General features: G+C 44.7%; 1 protein-coding gene and 1 long non-coding RNA gene across 3 annotated transcripts in view; both read right to left on the reverse strand.

Moving 5' to 3' along the window:
• Positions 1–24,371, reverse strand: part of HIP1 (huntingtin interacting protein 1) — a 153,676-nt gene that overhangs the window by 117,807 nt on the left and 11,498 nt on the right. The gene's annotated exons all lie outside the window — the stretch shown is intronic.
• LOC109385024 (uncharacterized) lies at positions 1,418–12,049 on the reverse strand. Its single transcript, XR_002124539.1, has 2 exons — positions 10,877–12,049; positions 1,418–1,991 (listed from the first exon to the last, which is right to left on the reverse strand). It is a non-coding gene; the product is annotated as an uncharacterized LOC109385024 (long non-coding RNA).

A 24,371-nucleotide genomic window follows, 5' to 3' on the forward strand; every position in this document is an offset into this window, starting at 1 on the left:
TTTGTTCTCTTTATCTAACATTGCTAAGGTTTTCAGGTTATCTGGTCTACTTTGATGCTGTAACCCAATGTCTCCGGTGGCCCCAGATCTGTCCCCCAGGAGTCCAGCTGGCACTTCACCAAATACTTAAGATAATTTTGCTGATGCTCCTAATTTGCTCCCGCCACGGGATGCCTTTAAAATCTCCGATGATAAACACACAATCTGGGCCCAGCACTCCTCCTCAGCGTTACTCCCTTCCCAACCCATGTCCCCAAATTCTTGCTGTTCCCAGCACCCAGCTCTCTTTCATGCCTCTGAACCTTTCCAACATGATTTCTTCACTGAATTTTTTCTTTTGTGTCCTCAGCTATAAAACTTCAAGTCATCATTCACGAGTCACCTCCTCTGTAACTCACGAGTTATCCTCCCCACTCAGAATGAGTCCTCACTTCCTGGTGCCCCCATAGTATCCCACACACACCTCAGCTAGTCTTCTCACTCTGATTGTTGATGAGTCTCTCCTCTCTGAAACTGCAGGTGCAGAGAGCAAAGCTGGGTTCTTCCCCACATTCTAGACTCCACACAGTGCCTGCCCATACTGCTGGTGCCCCATTGTGCGTGCCATAATCCTGGGGGGGGGGGGGGGGGGGGTGTAAACCCACCAGGGTTGCCTTCCTTTGAGCAGGGGAGGTGCTCACAGAAATTTCTGTGGTCAGAAAGTGAGAGTTCCCCACCATGTTATCAGAAGGCCCTCAGCCCCACAATGAGTGGTCAAGGCTGAGTAGACCCAGGGAATGTGCAGCCCATGATGCTACGTCTGCAGGAGTGGGAGCGGAGGGGCTCTTGGCAGAGACCCTCAAGGAGTGAGTGACTGAAAGGTGGCCAAGTGCAGCCCACATGAGAGGAAACTGCGTTAAGGAGAAATCTGCTGGGCCGCCCCTCCGGATAAGAGCACCCGGGACACAAAGCTCCACCTGTCAGGCCCACCATGCAAATCCTCTGCCCGATTGTCCCAGGCCTGGCCCTGTGCCCACCTCCAGCAGCTGCTGCCCTCTCTCCCTTGGCAAACTTTGGTCCTCTCCAAGGGACAGCTGCACCACACCAGCGGGTGGGAGGTGGTTCATCACAAGCCTCCCAGCTCTGGCTCCTAATAGCAACCTTCAGATGACTGGAGCCTCCCCAGGAGCCAGCAGCAGAGTGGCCCTATGGCACCCAGGTGCCCCCGGTTTGAGAGTTAATCAAAGGACTAGTGCTTCCAGCTGAGCAGATGACCAGGGGCTCTCTTCAAGGCCCCCTCCGTCCTCTCCGAGGTCCCCGGGCTCAGCTCCACACTGCGGCCATGCCCGGGACCCCTGTCCTCCTTCTGTGAGCGTCTGGGCAGCCTGCAGGCAACCCAGACAGCAAGACAGCAAAACAAACAAGCAGAATGAATGCCTAAAGAGAAACACAAAGCACACTTTTATTTCTGCCTTATCATAAAAGTGATACCGACTCATTGTAGAAAATTATTTATACATATATATAGCAGGTATGTATAAATATACATATACATATACATTATGAATGTGTAATACAAATACAATTTTGGGCTGTGCCCTGGCACTTCGGGGCAGTTTCCCTGGAGTACAGTCAGTGTTTCCATGAGGAGTTGTTACCACAAACCATGAGAACAAATAGAGAGTGAGGGCTGTCTACAAAACAAGCACTCAGATATCCTGGGCCTGGCTGTCAGCAGAGATGTCAACTGAGTGAGTTGTGACAGGTGCACAGAGAGCACCACAGAGAAACCTGAAGATAGCGTTTCCTTTGCTATGCACACACAGAGGATGGTCTGGAGCCCTGATGATTTTATTTGATCTTGCAGGTGAACTCCCTGGCGTGAGGGGGTCCTTGAATTTTGCGTCCTTGGTTCCTGGTGCAAAATGGGTGCTTAAGTGCTTCCGAATAAGTTTTGCATTGTACATATTGCATTTCTCAGCATGCTCAGCGAAGAGTCAGATGCCCCAGCCCTAAGAAAAGCAGAAACCTTTACTAAGTAATCCGGTGGGGGAAGTGAGAGCCCAGGAGAAGCATCACCCCCACTTCTGGACCATCCTTCCCTCCAGGTGATGGAGTCCTGGGAAAACTGCCCTACCTGAGACAGGCTGGACAATGTGCTACAGCTAAGGACAGCATATATTTTTGATTATTTAATGTCCCACCACCCAGAGGTAACATTTCTATGTCCTTCTTTTTCCTATGCTCTCTTTTTATCCTGATTTTACCAATAAAGAAAATCTTAAACAAAATAAAAAAGGTGGTTAGACCATATTCCATATAAACTTTTAAATGTCATTTTCCCCCAAAGTTTAATAATTTCACATTATTGGGCTGGCCGAGTGGCTCAGTTAGTTAAGAGTGCGAGTTCTGAGCAATAGGGTCGCTGGTTCAATTCCCACATGGGCCAGAGAGCTGTGCCCAAGCTGAGCTGCCAACAGGTGGCAGGATGGCTCAGCAGGTGAGAGTGCATGCTCCTAACAACAAGTTTGCCAGTTTGACTCACACATGGAATGGTGGGCTACGCCCACCTCTAAGATTGAACACAACACCTTGAGCTGAGCTGCCCTGAGCTGCTGATAGGTGGCCAGATGACGGATGGGTCAGTGGTTAGAGCATGTGCTCTTAGCAAGAAGATTGACAGTTTGACTCCCGCATGGGCTGGTGGGCTATGCCCACCTGCAACTAAGATTGAACACGGCACCTGGAGCTGAGTGGCTGTGAGCTGCCAATGGGTGGCTGGATGGCAGCTGGATTTGGCGCTGAGCTAGCTGCGCCCTCCACAACTAAGACTGAAGGACAACAACTTAGCTGTTCCCCTTTCCCAATTCCCCAATAAAAATAAAAAATCTAAAAAAAATAATAATTTCACATTATTAAAAATGATATAAATATAATTTTACATGATTACATTATATTCCATCCTACGATGTATTCATTCATTCATTCACCAACTATTTATTTTATGCCTACTATATGCCAGGCATTTTTCAAGCACTGGGTATATCAAAATTACTCGTCTGCCCTCTGTTGAATGCTTAGGTTGTTTATAACTTTCCACTATTAAGCTAACACTGTGATAAACATCTTTGTATGTAAGAGGGCTTTGTTTATTTCAAATTATTATTTTCTTTTTTTTAAGATTTTTTTTATTTGGGAATTGAGGGGATGGGAACAGCGCTGGGGAGTTAGGGGAAGGGGAACAGACAAGTTGCTGTCCTTTTGTTTTTCAGTCTACTTGTGGAGGACGTTGCTTCACTGGCCCAAGTTGGTACCATCATTGCACTCTTCCCGGGCAAGGCAGATCAGTCGCCGGCTTCTAGACGGCGGCTCACTGCGGCTGCTGGCCACTCACACTGGCTGCTGGCTACACACGGTAGCCCATGGCAACCCACTGCCACAGGGGCTGCAGCCTACGCTGTCGCCGGCGACTCACAGGAGCCCAGCTCCAGGTTGAGCTGTTGTTCGACATCTTAACTGTAGAGGGCAGTGTCACTGGCCCTCATATGTGGGATCCGAACCGGGGCCCTCCGGCGTCCCAAACCAGCTCTTAACCATCGCGCCACTCGGCCGGCCCCTCAAATTATTTTCTTAGGATAGATTCTTAGAAGTTAAATTACTGGGCCAAGCAGTAACAATATATTTAAGATTCTTGACATGTTGTGCCAAACTGCTTTCACAAAAGTCACACCAGTTTATACTTTCTTTATCAGAAGAGCACCTTATTTGTACATCCTGACATTATTCAATTTTGTCACTAGAAAAGAAATATATAAACATCTCACTTGTATTTTTTACTTATTAGTTTTTCTTATGTTTATGAGTTTTTTCTTCCTTTATGAGTCAGCTATTCATATCCAGTTATCTATTGGCATCTGTGTCTTACTTACAGGTTTGTATAAGTACTCTAAATAGAGTAAGATATTAACTCTATCACTTTTTAAAACATATTATCTCATTTTAATAATATCTATGCTTTTTATCCTTTTATTAATTTTAATTTTAATATAAAGATCATCAAAATCATACATAAATATAGTTTAAAAAGCAAGTAGTAACACCACAAAAAAGTGAAAAGATAACCAACAGACTTGGAGAAAATATTTGCAAATCATATATTTGATTAGAGTCTAGTATCCAGAATACATAAAGAACTCTTACAGCTCAGCAACAAAAGAAAAATAATCCAATTAAAAAATAGGTAAAGGACACAAATATTTATCTAAAGAAAATAAACAATGGCCAATAAACACATGAAAAGATGCTCAACATTATTAGTTATTAGAGAAATGCAAATCAAAACCACAATGAGCTATCACTTCATATCCACTAGGATAATTTAACAAAACCAAAACCAGAAAATAACAGGCGTTGGCAAGGATGTGGAGGAATTGGAACCCTTGTACATTGCTGATGGGAATGTAACATGGTACAGCCACAGTAGAAAACAGTTTGGTAATTCCTCAAAGTTAAACACAGAATTACCATATAACCAAGGAATTCCACTCCTAGGTACTACCCAAAAGAACTGAAAACAGGTGTTCCTACAAATACTTGAACATCAATGTTCATAGCATCAGTATTCCCAACAGCCAAAAAGAGCAAGTAACCCAAATGTCCTTCTATTATTGAATGGATAAACAAAGGTGGTATTAGCCATGTAGTGAAATATTATTCAGTCTTAAAAAGTAATGAAATACTGAGACACGCTACAACATGAATGAACCTCAAAAGCATCAAGCTTAGTGAAAGAAACCGACACAAAAGGTAACATATTGTTTGATTCCATTTGTATAAAACTTCCAGAATAGGTAAATCCGTAGAAAAGCAGACTAGTGGTTGCCAGGAGCTGGAGGATGGGGGAAGGAGACAGAGGAAAATGGGGAGTGACTACTTTTAGAGATATGTGGTTCCCTAGGCGGGGAAATGAAAATGTCCTGGAACTAGAGAGAGGTAGTGGCTGCACAACATTGTGAATGTTGCCACTGAATGCCACTGAATTGCACACATGAAAATGATTAAGGGTTAATTTTATGTTATGTGAATTTTACCTCTATAAAAAAAAAATCAAGTAGTAAGGACAGCTTCCAATATGCAACTAGATCATTTTTTCCCCTTCCACTCTCTTAACTCTACTTCCCAAAAGTAGTCTTGCTTCTTTACCTCTTTTCCCTTGTAGTAGGTATTAATAAAGTTGATACTTCCAATTAATAGACTTACACTGCTATTTCTTCATTTGCTAATTTTAAATATTCCTAATGACTTCCTAGTCTCCTCAATATGGTTATACAATTATTTCAGTTAAGTAATCAGTGTTTCAATTATGACTCTATAAATGTCACTGAGCACAGAGCCAAGTGGAAAACTATGATTACATTTTCCATTCCTGTTCAATTTTTTGTTTTTCTTGAAGCTATTTTTTCCTTTGTTATTTTACTTGCACGATTTTCTACCTACATGTCCTGAACTTTTCCCAAGTACTCTATTGTGTAAGATATCCTGTGGGGTGCCCTGTTTCCAGAAGGCACCCCTCGGCTCCCTTTGCTGCTTGCCTGTAGTGGATCTATTTTTCCCAAATCCAATGCTTTCCTCTACCTCTGTCTTCTGAAGTGCATCTTTTTGTTCTGCTTTCATACTTTCTTAGTCATTCGGCTGGGTACGAAATAATAGATTGAAAATCATTTTCCCCCAGAATGCTAAACCTAGCATCCAGCACCAATATTGAAAAGTCAAGTACCATCCAAGACTCATTCCTTTGCCTGGTGCCTGTTTTTCCTTTCTGGAAGCTTAGAGAATCCCCTCATTAATCCCGGTGTTCTAAAATTTCACAATGATGTGCCTTGGGGTATCTTTTGTCATTTACTGTACTGGGCACTGGTGGTCTGCAGACATGTTCCTTGTACACCTTCTTTGATTTCCTCACTTCTGCTGCTTCTATTTCTTTTTCTGGAACTCTAAACATTTTGATGTTGAATGTTCTGGATTGATTCCCCAGGTCGCGTATCTATTCTCTGTACTTTTCAACTTGTCCTTTTTGCTACTTTGTCAGAGATTTTCTTGACTTCTTCTTCTATGACTTCATTTTCTAATGAAATTTTGAGTTCACTGCCCTCTTGAACTCCATGAAAATACTATTTGGAAGTTACCAAAGTTTTCTCCTGAACTTGCATTGTCTTTGTCTCTTACAGGTTCTTTTTCCTGATTGTTTATTTTAGTTCTTTTGTTCATGCAGAGGCTTGCCTTTCCTTATACATCAGCTGATGTACTTGTTTACATTTGTGGCAAAGCTCTAAAAAGTTAATTGGAGGTTCTGTGTGGAAGTTCCAGTGGTGGATCTCATCAACTAGCAAATTTTGTTTCAGAGAAAATGGGGTGTAGGGGAGGGGGTGCCCAGCCCTCTCACTGGGCCTCCCAATCAGACTGTGGAGGGTTTTCTCTGAGGCCTTCGGCTTCTCCAGAGAATCATCTTCCGATCACCCACCTGGGAGGTGGATGTACTTGGCACATCTGGATGGAGTGAAAGTTCCAGACTAACACCCTTGTTTTCAGCACTGTGGAATCCCACCCTCTGCCACACAGTTTTTGAGTTAGGAGCAAATCTGGGTCAGTTTCTCCAATCTGGTCCAGCTGCAGGATAAGTAAGTGCCTGGCTGCTGGGATACAGAGGAGGGTAAGGGTCCAGTTCTCACAGACTCATATCCTCTCCACCTGATTTCAGTCCTGCCGCCCCCCCACCGCCAGCCCCACCAGGATGCCTCCAGGCTCAAACCTGCCTGGGCCCAGCAGAGTATATTTGCTCACCTCCTGTCAGCATTGCTTCAGTTATTTCCAAAATGTGTGGAAATACCTCCTTTGATAATGACTCCTCTCCCATTCTTTGTTCTTGTGGGTCTTTATCAGTCTGATTTCTTTACTATTATTGTAGCAAATCTAGGAAGATGGAGCTGGGCAGCCAATTTGCTACTTTAGCTGGATTCCTTTCTTGTGCTTGGACATAGGAAGCCTGTTAAGAGTTGAATTATATTCCCCCAAAAAGACATGTTGAAGTCCCAAACCCCAGTACCTCAGAATGTGACCTTATTTGGAAACAGGGTTCTTGCAGATGAAATTGAGATGAGGTCATCCTGGAGTGGGGTAGGTCCCTTAATCCAACATGTCTGGTGTCCTTATAAGAAGAGAGAGACAGAGACACACAAGAGAACCCTATGTGAAGATGGAGCGAGGTTAGAATGATGTGCCGACAGCCAAGGAACACCAAAGACTGCCAGCAAACACCAGAAGCTAGAGAAGAGGCAAGCAAAGATTCTTTCCTACAGGCTTCAGAGGGAGCATGGCCCTGCCAACAGATTGATTTTGGACTTCTAGTCTCCAAAACAGCAAGAGAATAAATTTATGTGGTTTTAAGCCACTCAATTTCTGGTACTTTATTACAGCAGCCCCAGGAAACTAATACAGAGCCCTTAGCTTTCTTGGTGATCACATAGGTCAGCGTTTTTCTCACTGTGATATTTTTGACTGCTTTAAAACTCAGAGGTCCTCCCCTACCCCAAAATGCTTCCTTCTATCTTCTTGAAGGGCTGTTTTTTTTAATGGCTTAATTCCCCCTCCCCCCAAAATTAACTTCTTAATCTATCTGGAATTTATCTAGGCATGTAGCCTGAGGTAAGACTCTAAGACATCCTCTTCTCACAAACAGTTAACCAAATGACCCTCACTTAATTTATCAAATAATCTTCCCAACCATATTGACTTGTGAGGTCACCTCTATCATATAATTAACTTACATGTGTGTAAAGATATGTTTCTGGGCTATTTATTCTCTTCTACTGATCTGTTTATTTATTTTTATTTTTTTAAAAAGATTTTTATTAGGGAATTGGGGGAGGGGAACACCGTTGGGGAATCGGGGAAGAGGAACAGACAAGTTGCTGTCCTTTTGTTCTTCAGTCTAGTTTTGGTGGATGTCGCTTCACTGGCCCATGTTGGTATTATCATTGCGCTCTTCCTGGATGAGGCAGTCGCTCGCTGGCCATTGGATGGCCGCTTACGGCAGCTCACGGCAGCCCAGCTCCAGGTCGAGTTGTTGCTCACCATCTTAGCTGTAGAGGGCGCAGCGTCACTGGCCCTCATATGTGGGATCCGAACCGGGGTCCTGCTGCTCAGAGCTGACGTCCAAAGCCAATTCCTAACCAACGCGCCACTCGGCCAGTCCCTGATTTGTTAATTCTTAAGCCATTAATTCAGTCACTGTTTTAATCATTAAAATGTATTTCAGTATTTAGTAGGGTAAGTTTCTCCTCGCTGCAATGTTTTTCACAGTTTTTAAGTTATTCTCACTCATGTATTCTTCCAGGTAAATTTTAGAAAAACTTAAGTTCCAAAACAAATCTTATTGAGGTTTTGGGTTAAATGGAATAAGTATAAATTACACTGGGAAGAGCTGACAATCTCTACAAATTCCATAGTTCCCACTGGAAACAAAGTACATCTCTCCAGGGGGTGACCAGTTAGCTCAGTTGGTTAAAGCGTGGTGCTGATAACACCAAGGTTGCCAGTTCAATCCCCGCATGGGCCACTGTGAGCTGCACCCTCCCTAAAAGAGTCAACTATGCCATTGTAGCATGAAAGTAATGTGTAACCAATGATCATGGCTGTTCCCAAATAAAAATAATTTAAAAAATAAATTTAAAAAAAGTACATCTCTCTATTATTTCATCTGCTTTATACATCTCAGTAAAGTTTTATAATTTTCATCAGGACCCCTCTAGCTAAAATATCCCCCCAGACACTCATCCTTTTACCCTACTTTGCATTTATAATATTCATCCTTCTAATAAGAATAAGAAAGCAGTTAATATTTAGGGGGCTCACTAGGTGCCAGGCATTGTTCGAAGCCCTTTTATAAGCATCGTCTCACTCAATTCTTGTAACATATGAGTCAGTATCTATTATTTCCACTTGCACATGAAAAAAACTGAGGCACAGAGAAATAATTAGTGCAAAGTCAGAGCAGAAGAACCAGGTTTCAAACTCAGGCAATTTTACTCTGGCGCCCACGGTTTTATCTAAAATCAACATTTTTACTAGTCAGCTGTAAAAAGGAATGAGGAAGCCTTTTATATGCTGACATAAAAAACATTATCAAGATATCTGTGAAGTAAAAAAGCAAGATTCTGAACTATCGTATAACAAGTAAAGAAGAGGGTAATATGCCAATATTCATATTTACTTGTATATAAAAATAAAATATTTGGAGGGCACAACAAGAAATTAGTCAATGGGTGGTTCTTTCTCTTGGAGTTGAGTAGGAACTAGGCTGTAGAGGGGACAGGAGTAAAAGGGAGCCTTTCACTTTTTTTTTTTTTAAACCAAGTAAATGTATTGCCTATTCAAAAATTAGGTGAGTTTTGGGCCGGCCGAGTGGCGCATTGGTTAGGAGTTGGCTTAGGACGCCAGCTCTGAGCAGCAGGACCCCAGTTCAGATCCCACATGAGGGCCAGATACACTGTGCCCTCTACAGCTAAGATAGTGAACAACAGCTCGACCTGGAGCTGGGCTGCCGTGAGTCACCAGCAACAGCATAGGCTGCAGTGGGGCTGGTCGGCAATGGGTGAGAGCTTTCATGAGCTACCGTGAGCTGCCATGAGCAGCTGTCCAACAGCCAGCGAGCGACTGCCTCACCCGGGAAGAGTGCAATGATAATACCAACATTGGCCAGTGAAGCGACGTCCTGCACAACTAGGCTGAAGAACAAAAGGACAGCAACTTGTCTGTTCCCCTTCCCCGATTCCCCAACGGTGTTCCCCTCCCCCAATTCCCCAATAAAAATCTTAAAAAAAAATTAAGTTAATTTTAAAATTTTTAATTAAAACTAAAAAATACAGGGGAGGCCAGGTGGCTCAGCTGGTTAGAGCGCGTGCTCTGAACAACAAGGTTGCCAGTTCGATTCCCTCATGGAATGGTGGGCTGGACCCCCGCAACTAGAATGAAGGACAACGACTTGACTTGGCGTTGATGGGTCCTGAAGAGAAAACAAAACTAAAACACAAAGCAGGCACTCAGTAAATATGTTTTGAGTGAATGGAGATTTCATAGATTTGTGTAAATATAGATTATAGTCTTACTGCTTTTGGTGAATAGGATCTGTTTTCTATTACTTTCAAGCTGGTTGCTGATATATAGGAAAATATATTATTGACTTTTATATATCTCGCTCCCAGCACTTTTATTCCTTAAAGTGACCTAGCTTATGAATTCAAGACTCTTCCATTGATTCTCCTGGGTTTTCAGTGAATAGAGCAGGTTCTATCATTGTGGTTTAGGCAGGTCAGGAATGAAAATGGGGAATGGAGAGGACTGTGGTGAAGGAAAGAGCGTGTTCTCCATCTAAAGACATTAAGTTCCAATTTTTAAAAAACACTGCGTGAGCCAAACAAAACAAGCCCACAAAATAATCCAGGCCTCAGGACGCCAGTCTGCGGCCTCTGCTTGCAGTATGCCCTGCTCACTCACACTTGGCCCCTCTTCCCCTCAGCTACACCCCTCGGTTCTCCGAAGCCTTCCTCCAGGCCCATCTGCACCCCATCCCCACAGCCGTCCTGGCTCCTTCAGTGTGTACTGAGCTTCTTTTCTACTCTTCCTCTTCCTTTCTCCTCTCCTCTCCTCTCCTCTCCTCCCCTCCCCTCCCCTCCCCTCCTCTCCACAGCTGTCAGGTTTAGAATCACTGCAAGCCACAGTGTGGCCCTGTGTTCTTTAATAAGCAACTAAGACCATTAATCCTGCCTTCATGGGCTCTTCCCACCCACTCTGTCCTGCTCTGCTTCCGTGGTTAGTGGGTTGAAGTGCCCGTTCAGCCCACCTGTTCTTCCTCGAGTCTAGGTGCGATGTGAACTCAGCAATCAAGTGTGACTCATCCCGAACTCCTGGCGCCCGACATTACAGGCCCTTGGGAAATCTCATCTGCTGAATGATGAATGCTCTCAGGGCAGGTCTTTTCCGTGGCAGGCACACCAACTAACCCACTTATCCAGAACCCTGACAGAACTTTGTAGAGCAGCCAAAGAGGACGACAGGACCCCTGCCCTCCAGGGACCAGGCAGAGCGTCCCTGAATGAGGGCAGGAACTGGTTTTTACAGCCGTCACTTACAGCGAGCTCTCAAAAATATACTTGTTGATGGACTAACATGGAGCTTACCATCCATACAGTCACTCAAAATATAGTCACAGCAGAGACAAAAAAACAACATGAAGAAAACCAACAAGAAGGGGCATGGACAAGGGGTGAGAAAAGTCCCACGGGAGTGGCCCTGTAGTCACTCCCCTCCCTGAGAGGCAAATGCTTTTACTCCTGAAAGAGAACAACTGCTGTCGCCTCCCCCAAGGCTATGAGAACACTCATATTTTATTCTTACAAAAAAAAAATCTATCACATACGGCTGTCACTTTAGAAATGAGGAAGTGGAGACTAGGAGAAGTTAAGTAACTTGCCCAAGATCACACAGGGGGTGGTGCCTTTCAGGCAGAACCGGGACACGGGTCTTTGCCTCTGTCTTCGGTGCTCTTTCCTGGGAGATTCTGGGTAGGAATTCTGAAGAGAGGTGCCAGGGGTTTGAATGATCTAACCCACAGCGGAGAAGCCTGGCACTCACTGCTGTTCCCTGGCACTGTGGTGGAGGCTAAGGAAGCAACGGTAAATGGGACAGATTCTTCTGGTGCTTGTGGAGTCCCCACTGCTGGTGGGAGGGACACAGATGATGAAACCTGAACACAGACAAGATGATCCTACCCAGTGATGAGTGTTATGAAGAAAATACGAGGAGCTGATGAGATGGAGAGTGGGGGTGTAGTTTTTTTGGTGAGTCAGAATAAGCCTCTTTAAGGTGTCCGAAGCATAGTGAGCAAGACGAGGCTGGCAAGGGCGTCAGGGGCAGCTCACAGAAGATCTTATAGTTCATTTAATAAAGGTGGTTTTATTCTAAGCAATTAGGAAGCCCACTGGAATGTTTTAAGCAGGGCAACAAAATATTCTGATTTATGTTTTTCTTTCTTTGTAAGATCTCTCTGGCTGCTTTTTAGAAGGTAAATAGGAGGGGACTAGGTCCCTAGTAAAGAAAGCAGGCTAAGTTGTCACGCATAAGACCTCTCCCATACAATATGTAGACATGCCAGAAAAAAAAATTTTTTTTAATGTCATCAACATGTAGATGAACTTGAAGGTATCTCCAGGTACCAGAAAAGCTACTGCAGCAAATGAGATTCAAAGACAAATGCTACAGTATACACAAACCATGTGTATGCTATAAGGGACCAAAGTTGAGGCCACTGTGTGAGCATCAGGGATCTGGAACTGAGCTCCTGGCCAAAGGCACAGCACCAGACCTTTGATGGAGAAACAAGAGAGAAACCAGAGTCTCGGGCCTTGGCTGTGTGGTTGTGCCAAGGTCCCCCACTACTCATGCAATGTGGAACCCCTGTCCTGAAAAACCAAGTAAAACTTGGCCTAGAACCAGTGAGCTCTGTAGGGCCTAGCAAAGACAATCATTAAAAAATGTCCCGTTTTGGGCCAAGTGGCGCAATGGTTAAGAACTGGCTTGGGACCTCAGAGGGCCCCGGTTCGGATCCCACATATGAGGGCCAGTGACACTGCCCTCCACAGCTAAGATGCTGAACAACAGCTCAACCTGGAGCTGGGCTGCTGGGAGTCGCCGGCGACAGCATAGCCCCTGTGGCAGTTGGCAGTGGGTTGCCATGGGCCACCATATGTAGCCAGCAGCCAGTGTGAGCGGCCAGCAGCCGCAGTGAGCTGCCGTCCAGAGGACGGCGACTGATTTGCCTCGCCCAGGAAGAGCGCAATGATGGTGCCAACTTGGGCCAGTGAAGCAACATCCTCCACAACTAGACTGAAGAACAAAAAATTACAGCAACTTGTCTGTTCCCCTTCCGCCAATTCCCTAGCACTGTTCCCATCCCCCCAACTCCCCAATAAAAATCTTTAAAAAAAAAAAAGTCCCGTTTTGTACACCTGAAACTAAAAAAAAAAGATGTCCCAAGGGACATAATATAGGCACATGCAGAACCCACCCCATAGAATATAATCTCCATCAGAGATGATCTGACAGGCAAAAATGACAAAAGTTACAGGGAAAAATCAAATGCTACGCAAACAGCAGATTCAACAAAAAGAATGAAATACTCCAGACATGCTCTAGTATAAATAATAGTCCCCTGAAAGGGACTCTAAAATAAGAATGTCTAAAATATTCAACAGGATGAAGAAATAGAAACCACACAGCAAAAATAAGATGTAGAAAATGAACGAGTGAATTTAAAAAAATAAAATAAAATGAATAGAAAGTCTAGAAATCAGAGTAGATTTAGGTACAACTAAAGAGAGAATTAGTGAATAGGACGATGAATCTGAGGAAATCACCTAGAATAAAGAAAAATAGAAAGGAAATATGAATGAAAATTGAATAAAATGGACAGCAGAATGAGAAGTTCCATGATACACTTAATACGATTTGCAAAAGGGAGAGTAGGAAATAAAAAACACAGAGAGATGACGGCTGAGAATTTTCCAGAATTAGAGTATAAACTAAAATAAGTCCCCAAAACAATAAACTAACACACCTGGTGCACATAATGTACCACATTAAAAGAAAACAATCTTGGAAGCTATTAGAAAGTAAAGGCAGATTATCCACAAGTGTTGAAGAAAAAGAACAATGTTGTGAGAAGGCAGCAGGATCCTAATCCCGTTCCATCTGCTATTCCACCTCTATCTTGCATCTCAGCAGCTCAGGTAGTAGAAAGGGGAGTGTCCAGGTTGCCAGCTTTGGGAAGGTTCACTATGGTACCCACAGGCTCTGCCCGCTGCCCCAGCTGTGTCCAGTCACTGCTTTCAACCAAGATGACAATAAGGAAAGTCAATTCTGCTGAATGGACACTAATGAGAAACCCCCAAAAGATCAGCAAATAGTCATCTAATCTAGCCTTGAAACAAAATGAAATCTTAGGCAAAAAAAAAAAGGCAATAGGAAAGGAAATTTCATCAGACAAAAAAAGTCTCAACAAAAGGGGAATGGAACCAAAAAAAAAAAAAAAAAAAGGGCAGAGGAGAATCATCAAGTAGGGGCTAAACAGAGCCAGAATCTAAAAATGAGGATATTCCAGGCCCCAGTACAGTGGAAAAAAGAAAGCAGTCTTAGACCAGTCTTCACGATGGTTCTTACATATTTTCTCCTACAATTCTAAAAAGCAGCTTCATCACTATTTTAGAAATGCAAATTTTCTGTATTGACAGAAACATATTTTTTAAGAAGCATGGAATTCCACCTTATCTCATGTTTTAATACATATTTAAATAAGTACAAATGCCTTTTTAAGAAGTAAAATCATGTACTGGTTAATTTCAGTAAAACCAGAAATTAGTGGAATGTTCAACTAAGGGAGGTTTTGTGTGATGTAAATGTAACATTCCATAGATTACGAAAGGCATAATAAAAAAATCCCCTAAAATACACATAGCCCAAATGACAGAGTCATTTTAAATGACCCACCTTTTATATTTGTGTTTTTTTCCTACCATTATTGTCTCTTTGTTTTCTACATGGTCTTTGTCCCCTTATTAGAATTGTCCATTATCTGTGGCAATATCCCGCAAGGGAAGGTCCGGAATTTCCCCAGACCAGTTAATGTACTGTGGATATAATGTGTTAAGATATCACATCCTGTGTTATCAGGATATTCCTCATAAAAGGCTTAAAGGTTAGCAATATTTGAAAATTCTGAATTCTGTTGTCTTCCACTTGTGGGGAAATTGTCTCCAAATTTTACGCTGGAACAGCAGTGAGTAACAATTTAGCTACATTGTGTAGGTTTTTAATACTAGCATTAATTCATGATGTTTGTGTGCTGATCACCAAACAAGTCCCAATAAAAACTTGGTTAGAACAGAAAAGAAGATGGTGAAATGTGGACATCTTAACAATACAAAGACTAAGAAGCACAGAGCTTCTTACAGAAAGAGCTACTAAGTTTCTCTCCCCAAGAGATGTAAGTTTGGCCCCAAAGAAAGTTCAGAAATCCTAGAATAGTCCTACTTATATTTTAGAAGGAACACGTAAGACACAAAAACATCATCCCCAAAATTTTACACTCTCTTGACATTATCCTGGCCACCCAATGAGCCCTAAGTGGAAGCCAGAGGAGAAAGGAGGTGAGCAGCCATCAGCCCCCCATGAAAGCCCTACCCCCTCAAATCCTGCCACTGTGACCAATGTGAGTGGAATTTCAATCCAGACCTCTCTCTGAGGCATGAACTGTTTCCTCGCCTCTGCACCCACTCTCCCTTTCCACCAGTGAAGATCCCAGGGCCCTATCCCACTCCTTTCCACCTGTGTCACCTGCTGCTTGTCAACCAGCACCGGGAGAGAATGATGCGGGTGGGCTCCCCAACTCAGCCTGTGCTGGTTCTGGGGCTGGGGAAGAGCAGCTCTTACTGATACCTCCCTGAGCACAGCTCTCCTAGGCTCAGTGGGAAGGGCACATTCTTTCAAGGTCACTCTCCAGGTTAGGAGGCATTTTTAAATAGAGACAACAAGGAATTACCAAGAAATGTCTGCCTGGCAACAGAAATCTAAACCCAAGCCCAAGCTGGTAACAAACATTTGGTGGGTGATTCCATAAGGAAGACAATGATACCATACCATGGCTCTGCTCCCCGCGGACAAAAGAAAATCTGAATGGAACTTCACTCTTCTTTCCAGAAAAAATAAGTTATTTTCTTCCCCTTCGTCCCTGTTCAGACATAACATCATCAACACAGCTCTTTAAATATCTGTGCTGGCAGGCTATATTTAGTGACTATTTGGCCCTTAAAATGAGCCTGATTTCCTGCGATAAAAAATTCTCAACAACAAGGAGAGAAGCCTGGAACATTGTGAAGCACTGACAAAGAACTTTAATGTTGGAGAAAAGGAGCTGTTTCTTCTGGACAGGTGCCTAGCACCCAAGATACGAGGAGAAAAATCGTCATGAAAGGGTATCTGGTCTGACTTCCAAAGTCATCCTGGAGAACAGCTTGACATGGGGCAGCTATCTCAGCTATCTGAGCCAATAATCTTATGTGGTACATAGCCCTCTTACAGAAACAGGAGGGGCAACCATTTACTCATTCATTCATTCACTCACTCATTCATTTACTCATCCACTCAGTCCATTCTAACTCTATTCATGCACTCATTCACACACTCATTCATTCACTCACCCACTCACTCACATTTGCACATTTTTCTATGTGCAGAGCCCTGGGTCTACAGGAGCTCTAGGTCATGGACACACAAGACACACAAATCATGGGACTGGAAGGCCATCCCCAGAAAGGGCCCTTGGAAGGATACCAAGTAAGTGCTGTGGGGAACCTGGAGGGCAGTGGGCACTTCCATTGGCACCATTCATCAGTAAGGCTTCAAGGGAAGGGGAAACAATGGCCCACACTGGCTGCTCCTCTGGTCCCTCTCATTCAGCCCACTCATTGAGCCCAGATGTCAGTACGTTATCCATATTACAGATGAGTAACTTTCCCAAGGTCCCCATAAGATAATAAGTAACGACAGTGGAGCTGGAGCTAAGACTGGCTGTGAAGTGTTTCACTACTAGCTAACCACTGCAACAGGTGGAGAGACAGGGAGTGACTGCGAGACTGCGTTACAAGGGTCCTGCTGTTTCCGCCTCCAACAGCTGGGACACGGAGGAGCGTCTCTGTGGAACAGACACCAGGCCGTCTCCCTCCTCTGATGCAGCCTGGACCCATTACACTTTCCCTCCTCAGAAACTACTGTCCTGTCCCTCAGTGTGTGGGGGTCCCCAGTGTTCCCAGGGTGACCCACGGTAGCAAGGGAATGCACATTTACTTAGCCCTGACTAAGGCTTGCCAAGTGACATGCCATTCTTTTTTATTTTTAACATTCTAATTGGAGATAATTTTAGACTTTCAGAAAAATTGCAAAAATAGTACAGACTTCCCGTACATCTTTGCCCAGCTTCCATTTATATTAACTAACATCTTACATAACCATAGGAAAATCATAAAAATTAACCTTGGGACAATACTATTAACTATACTACAGAATTCATTCGGATTTGCCCAGTTTTTCCACTACTGCCCTCTTTCTGTTCCAGGATCCCTTGTACTCATTGTCACATCTCTTAGTCTCCTCCAGTCTGTAAGACAGCTCCTAAGTCTTTCCTGGTCTTTCATGACCTTGACTTTTAAAAAAAAATTTTTTTAATTGGGGGACAGTGTGTTTTTCCAGGACCCATCAGCTCCAAGTCAAGTACAGTAAGTCCCCGACTTATGAATGAGTTCCGTTCTGGGAGAATGTTCATAAGTCGGATTCATTCGTAAGTCCGACAAAGTAAGTCTTATACACCCTTTGACACAAATATACAATGTAAAGCCAATGGTTGAACGATTCCTGTTATAAGAATGAGCGACGTCTACCATCTTTTCACCTCAGTCCAATCTCTCAATATTTTCACTTTTGTTTCCATGGTTATTGCTTTGCGCTTCTTAGCAGCCCCCTCCACATCACCACTGCTTTTCCTCTTGCTTCCGGACATCCTGGGCTTTGATTGATCACTGTTCTACTGTACACTATCGCACTGGACAGTAAGCACACAGCGGCACAACTGTGACAACGTCCAGCAGACACGTGAGCTACTTCCGCGATTTGTTCGCATCTATGAATGTTCGAAACGCGAGGTCCATTCGTATCTGTGAAAGTTCGCAACTCGAATGTTCCTAAGTTGGAGACTTACTATAGTTGTTTCAATCTAGTTGTGGAAGGTGCAGCTCACTGGACCATGTGGGGATTGAACCGGCAACCTTGGTGTTATGAGCACTGCGCTCTAACCAACTGGGCTAACTGGCTGCCCCGACCTTGGTATTTTTAAAGAGTACTAGTCAGTTATTTTGTAGAACATTCCTCAGTTTGGGTCTGTCTGATGTTTTCTCATGATTAGATTGAGGTTATGCACTTTTGGCAATAAAACCATACGTAGGGCCAGCTGAGTGGCGCGACGGTTAAGAACTGGCTTGGGACGCCAGAGGGCCCCGGTTCGGATCCCACATGAAGGCCAATGACACTGCCCTCTACAGCTAAGATGCTGAACAACAGCTCAACCTGGAGCTGGGCTGCCATGAGTCGCTGGCAATGGCGTAGGCTGCAGCCCCCGTGGCAGTGGGTTGCCATGGGCTACCTTGTGTAGCCATCAGCCAGCGTGAGCAGCCAGCAGCCACAGTGAGCAGCCGTCCAGAAGCCGGTGACTGATCTGCCTCGCCCGGGAAGAGCGCAATGATGGTGCCAACTTGGGCCAGTGAAGCAACGTCCTCCACAACTAGACTGAAGAACAAAACAACAGCAACTTGTCTGTTCCCCTTCTCCTAATTCCCCAGTGTTGTTCCCATCCCAATTCCCCAATAAAAAATCTTTAAAAAAAACAACAAAAAACTATAGGTAACGTGCCCAGCTCAGTGTATCATGTCAGGAGCCATTCATTTTAATACACTGCCTTCTTGAGTTTCTCTGGATCCTCAGGGCAACCCCACAAGACAGGTATTGTTACCCCCATTACACAGATAGAAAAACTGAGGCAATAACGTTAAGGTCACAGAGGTTATAAGTACCAGAGACAAAATTTAAACCCAGTTCTGTCTTTGGACCTTTCTACTACACACCAAGCTACTACTTCAAGTCTTTCTAGTTTAAAATAATTCATTCAACCTTGAATGAACATAGGAAATTGGACTTGGATGGTTAATTATTCCCAGTTCTACATGTGTGATTTATTGAAACCAATAAATAAATAATAAGAATGAGAGCTAACATTTACTGAGCACCTACTATTTACCTGGCATAGTGTTTCATCTTATATACCTACGGTATCTCATTCAACCACACAATTGAGTAGACACTACAGTGGTACACTCCCTTGTCACAAGCTCTTGGGGAGAGGGGTGTTTGGGAATTTAGAATTTTGGGGTCTGGGCAACACCCTCTAATTAAACATTAACAATATCTTTGCAGCATATCATATGACTATCCATTCTAAGATAAGCATATAATAAAGACTATATGTAAATAAATAAACCCAGACAAATACAGGTTGGGTACCAAACTGAACCAAACTTTAGGTTTCCAGAGCTTTGGGATTTCAGAAGAGCAGTATAGGGACTGTGGGCCTGTACTATTATGTCAAGTCATTTGCAAATGAGGAAACAGAGGCTTAGAGGGTCTCCCTCCCAGCCAGTCATTCTTAGGGCCTGCCCCTCACTCTGAGGCCTAAGGCTGGGAATCTACCCCAGGCATCTAAGACTCTCCTATTACCTGGTTTTTATTTCCCATTTCCCATGACAAAGGATATTCTAAATATATTCAACTGGCACTCATGAGTAAATGAAAATGAATAAGTTTTCAAAACTCTGGGGCCCACGAAGGAGATGCCCACATCATCACTGTCATCACTATGATACACTTATTGTCTTTCTAGGTAGGCACTGAAGGAATTTTTTTCTATTTCCATAAAAGCATCATTACTGCCATTGAATCAGTCCAGTCATTTCGGCCCCAAGTTCTGCCTCTAACAAAGCCTCCAAAGGGGTTTGTGAGAGGTCCAGATCATTCTTTTTTTTTTTTAAGATTTTATTGGGGAATTAGGGAAGAGGAACGGTGTTGGGGAATTGGGGAAGGGGAACAGCCAAGTTGTTGTCCTTCAATCTTAGTTGTGGAGGGTTCAGCTAGTTCAGCTCCCAAGTCCAGTCACCATCCGGCTGCCCAATGGCAGCTTGCAGCCACTCAGCTCAAGGTGCCATGTTCAATCTTGGTTGCAGGTGAGCGTAGCGCACCATCCCATGTAGGAGTCCAACCGGAAACCTTGTTGTTAGGAACACGTGCTCTCACCAGCTGGGCCATCCTGCCACCTGTTGGCAGCTCAGCGGCAGCTCAGCTCAGGCGCAGCTCTTATGGGAATCGAACCAGCGACCCTATTGCTCAGAGCTCACATTCTTAACCAACTGAGCCACTCGGCCAACCCCCAGATCATTTTTTTTATGACATAAAGACACCCTTAATAGCTCAGACTTTCCTTCATAACATGTTACAGCTAAGACATCTATGAGTTGATCCAAACTCGTCGTGCCCTGTAAACATGTTTGCCCATTCTGCGTCTCAGGTTAGACTTGCCTTACTCCCCACTGTGCACAGGGGTGTGCCCTGTCATTTGCCCCATGATCACTTCCCAGTTTGGAGGTTTGCGAAGAAAGTTCCAGACAGCAACCATCATCATCAGTCTATGCCATCTTTGTGATTTGTTTTCTTACAAAGCCCCTGCCTATTTGCATTCTCACTTGACTCTAAGATGATAAACTGATGCAATACCTTCTGTAAGTAAGTACATGGCGACTTGCACATTGGAGGGAGAGTTGTGGATAAATCAGTAACAAGTACACAGAAACCCAAGCAAACAAATAAAGACAATTAATTTCTCCAGGAATAGCAAGAATTTATGCAGGGAAGGAAGGGATAATCAAAGTGTACTAGGAGCTCAGCTGCCCTGAGTATTTATAGGGTCCCGATAAAGTTGACACTGAATACAGAGTAAAACTGGAGGGATAGGGGAGGGAAAATGTTTGTCATGCAGGTGGGGAAGCACACGTTAAACGAAAGCTAGATCTTTATTTTTCATAACGGCAGGTTCATAATAATGGATATGTTGAAAGCAGTTTAAGGAAGTGAAACTGGTTGCTTCTGGGAAGCAGGAAATGACTGGGGAAGGAGAAAAAGTTGGGCCAGGAGACAGCTAGCTTGGGTAATATGCCTGTGTAACTATCTGACTCTTGTAACTATGTACAGGTATACCTTCAATGAAAATAAAGTTATACAACTGGTCATGGGCAGAGCCACAACCCAAACCCCAGGGTTCTGACCTGGGGCCAGTGTCCTGCGCTCCCACCTGCTCCCTTGCTTTCTCCTCTGTCTTTCCAGACAGGACACTTCCCTTTGCATGCCTCCCATTATCTCAGAGGTCACCTCTGAGCCAGCCCTGTGCCACAGTGTCTTCCTTGAGGCCTTAGAACCAGAAATGCAGATTCCTCCAAGCACGCAGTCTAGCCATGGCCCTGTGCAAAGGCGGGCCAGGGTGTTCAGGTCATGGTCCAGGATAACACATCCTGAGATCTCCCAGTAATTCTTCCTGTGATTCTGCACACCACCCTCTGAAATAGTGCACCTGAAAACCCAGGGACTTCCCAGGGCGTGTCCTCAGCTAAATGATCCTGAACTCAGGCCTCATCAGAAACAGATAAACTAGGAGACCTACTCTGCGCCAAACAGTGAGTGCACTGGCCCCCAAACTTAGATGTTACTAAGAACTAGTAAGAGAATGATAATAAGAGCTGATATTTCCGAGCGTTCGCTTCAAGGAAGGTTAGGTGTTGAGCATTTTTTGTGTATTGTGTCAGTTAATCTTTCCAACAACCCTATGAGGTATGTATTGTTTTTACTGCTCTTTCAGCAGATCTCTCCCTCATTGATTCGGAGTAACCTACGCCTGCCAGCGTGTCTGTGAGGCAGTCTGCCTGGGACCCACAGCAGGTGAACTGTCTGGTTCTAAAGCCCATGCTCAGCACTTCTACAAGCTTGGGGCACAACCTAGACCCAGACACAGGCTGGGTCTGCCTCAGATGTGGGCACTGACTTGCAGTATGGACCCTGGGCTAGTTATTTTTCTTTTCTAATCCTCATTCTCCACTAGGAAACTGGGTTGAATCAGAGGTCACACCTCAGAAAACAATAGGAACCAGCGAGGTAAGGTCAATTCATTAAGCAGGCTGGTGGTAGACTAGAGGGAAAACCAAAGTGGTTATGCCCCAATTACAAGTTTCGGGCTGATTTTTTAAACATTAAACACACCTGTGGCTGCCAGCTTGCATCTCTCATATCTCTTCCAGCTCAACATTCTCTAAATCGAATAGATTTGGTAGGTTGGGCCACAGGTTGGCCATGATGGCATCATTTCACGTATCCTCTGCTTTAGTGTCAAAGAGTTTTTCTGGAAAATTATTTATTTTTTTTAAAGATTTTTATTGGGGAATTGGGGGGATGGGAACAGTGCTGGGGAATTGGGGGAAGGGGAACAGACAAGTTGCTGTCGTTTTGTTCTTCAGTCTAGTTGTGGAGGACGTTGCTTCACTGGCCCAAGTTGGCACCATCATTGCGCTCTTCCCGGGCGAGGCAGATCAGTCACCAGCTTCTGGACGGCCGCTCACTGCGGCTGCTGGCCACTCACGCTGGCTGCTGGCCACACACGGTAGCCCATGGCAACCCACTGCCACAGGGGCTGCAGCCTATGCCGTCGCCAGCGACTCACGGCAGCCCAGCTCCAGGTTGGGCTGTTGTTCAGCATCTTAGCTGTGGAGGGCAGTGTCACTGGCCCTCATATGTGGGATCTGAAACAGGGCCCTCTGGTGTCCCAAGCCAGTTCTTAACCATCGCGCCACTCGGCCGGCCCTGGAAAATTTTTTTTGCTATGCTACAACCTAGGCCTGATGGGCTAACCCTGGAAAGGTCAGGGTCAGAAGACACTCCCAAAGCTGTACAGGGCAGAGCCTGTGCACATGGACTTGGCAGTCCAAAGCAGAAGGCAGAAGACGGTGACTGGGCAGAAGCAACCGACTGCAGAAGGCTTCTCACTGAGTAAGCTTTCTGAGCGAGTAACTTTGGGAGACCAGCTCTTTTGAGGGACCTAGGTTCATCGGACCAACACAGAAGAAGTTACCCATAAAACCAAGTGCAGCCAGGGTTATCCAGGAGGAAAGGTCTCTGAATTCAGTGTGGAAGCTGAGAATCAGGACAGCAAAGCTGGAATAACAAGGGCCAGGTGCTGTCAAAAGGTAATCCACCCTGAGAGGGCTGCAGCCTCAGTAACTGCCCTTCCATGGAATCACTAATTCTCTAAGCCGTTGGGGCAATCTCATCCCACTCCCCCTCATTTCATAGACCCTGACTGAAGACCTGCAGAAAGTAGGGACCATGGCAGAGAAGAGGACCACAGCCAGGAGAAGCAAGGCTTTCCGACTCCTAATCTACTGCTCCAGGAGCTCCGGGCTGCTCTGTAGCTAAGCCCAGGAATACAGAAACATTCCAGACCTCCATTTTGGGGCCTGAGTCAGTATCACCACACAGCAGGCCCATCCCGAGGGAAGTCATTCATTTATTCTCACCTCTGCTTGCTGACTTCAAGTCAGTTCTGTTTCTAGCAGAGACACCATTATGATCCTATAGTAACACAGGGATTTCCCACCCACCCTTTTAAATAGACAGCACAGTACTTGATCAAAAACAATTTTTAAGGTTCAGTAAATTATATCTGTGATCCTCAAACTTGGAACTGCACCAAAGAACTCTATTGGCCCAGCAGGAAAGCATGTTTTGAATAGGCTGCTAAATTGTGTCTCCAGGATAAAACCTGTGAATAAGTGCCAAGTGTGGAAATCCAATGTTTTATCTATGGCCACAACGAGCACAAATGAAATAACAAATGTCCCTCTAGGTTTAGAAGGGAGGCCCGTCTGTGCAGTGAGGCATGGGCTCCGTTAGGCCCCTTGCCCCAAAGTGTAAGTTACCTATTATCATCCCGTAGTAGGTTTTATTGCTGCCAAAACAAATTACCACAAATTTAGCAGCTTAAAACAACACCCACGTATCATCTCACAGTTCTGTAGGCCAGAAGGCCAGCACGGTCTCACTGGCTAAAATCAGCATGTCAGAAGGGCTGCATTCCCTACTGGAAGCGCTGGGGAAAATTCCCTTCTGGACTCATTCCATTTGCTGGTAGAATCTAATTCCTTGTAGTGAGAGACCTGAGGTCCCGTATCCTTGCTGGCTGTCAGCCAGGGGCCGCCCTTAGCTCCTAGGGGTCTCCTTCCCCTACCTCTCAGAGCCAGCAACGGCATGTCAATTCCTCCTCACACTTGGACTCTCTTTGCCGCATCTCTTCTGCCTGGAGCTGAAAAGGTTCTCCGCTTTAAAGGCCTATGTGAGGGCCGGCCAAGTGGCTCAGTTGGTTAAGAGTGCAAGCGCTGAGCAACAGTGTTGCCGGTTCAATTCCCACATGGGCCAGTGGGTCAGCGCCTGAGCTGAGCTGCCACTGAGCTGCAAACAGGTGGCAGGATGGCTCAGCTGATGAGAACACATGCTCCTCCTAACAACAAGGTCGCTGGTTCGACTCCCGCATGGGATGGTGGGCTACGCCCACCCGCAACTAAGATTGAACGGGGCACCTTGAGCTGAGC

Source organism: Hipposideros armiger, unplaced genomic scaffold (genome assembly GCF_001890085.2).
Source record: "Hipposideros armiger isolate ML-2016 unplaced genomic scaffold, ASM189008v1 scaffold_107, whole genome shotgun sequence".
Classification (NCBI taxonomy): domain Eukaryota; kingdom Metazoa; phylum Chordata; class Mammalia; order Chiroptera; family Hipposideridae; genus Hipposideros; species Hipposideros armiger.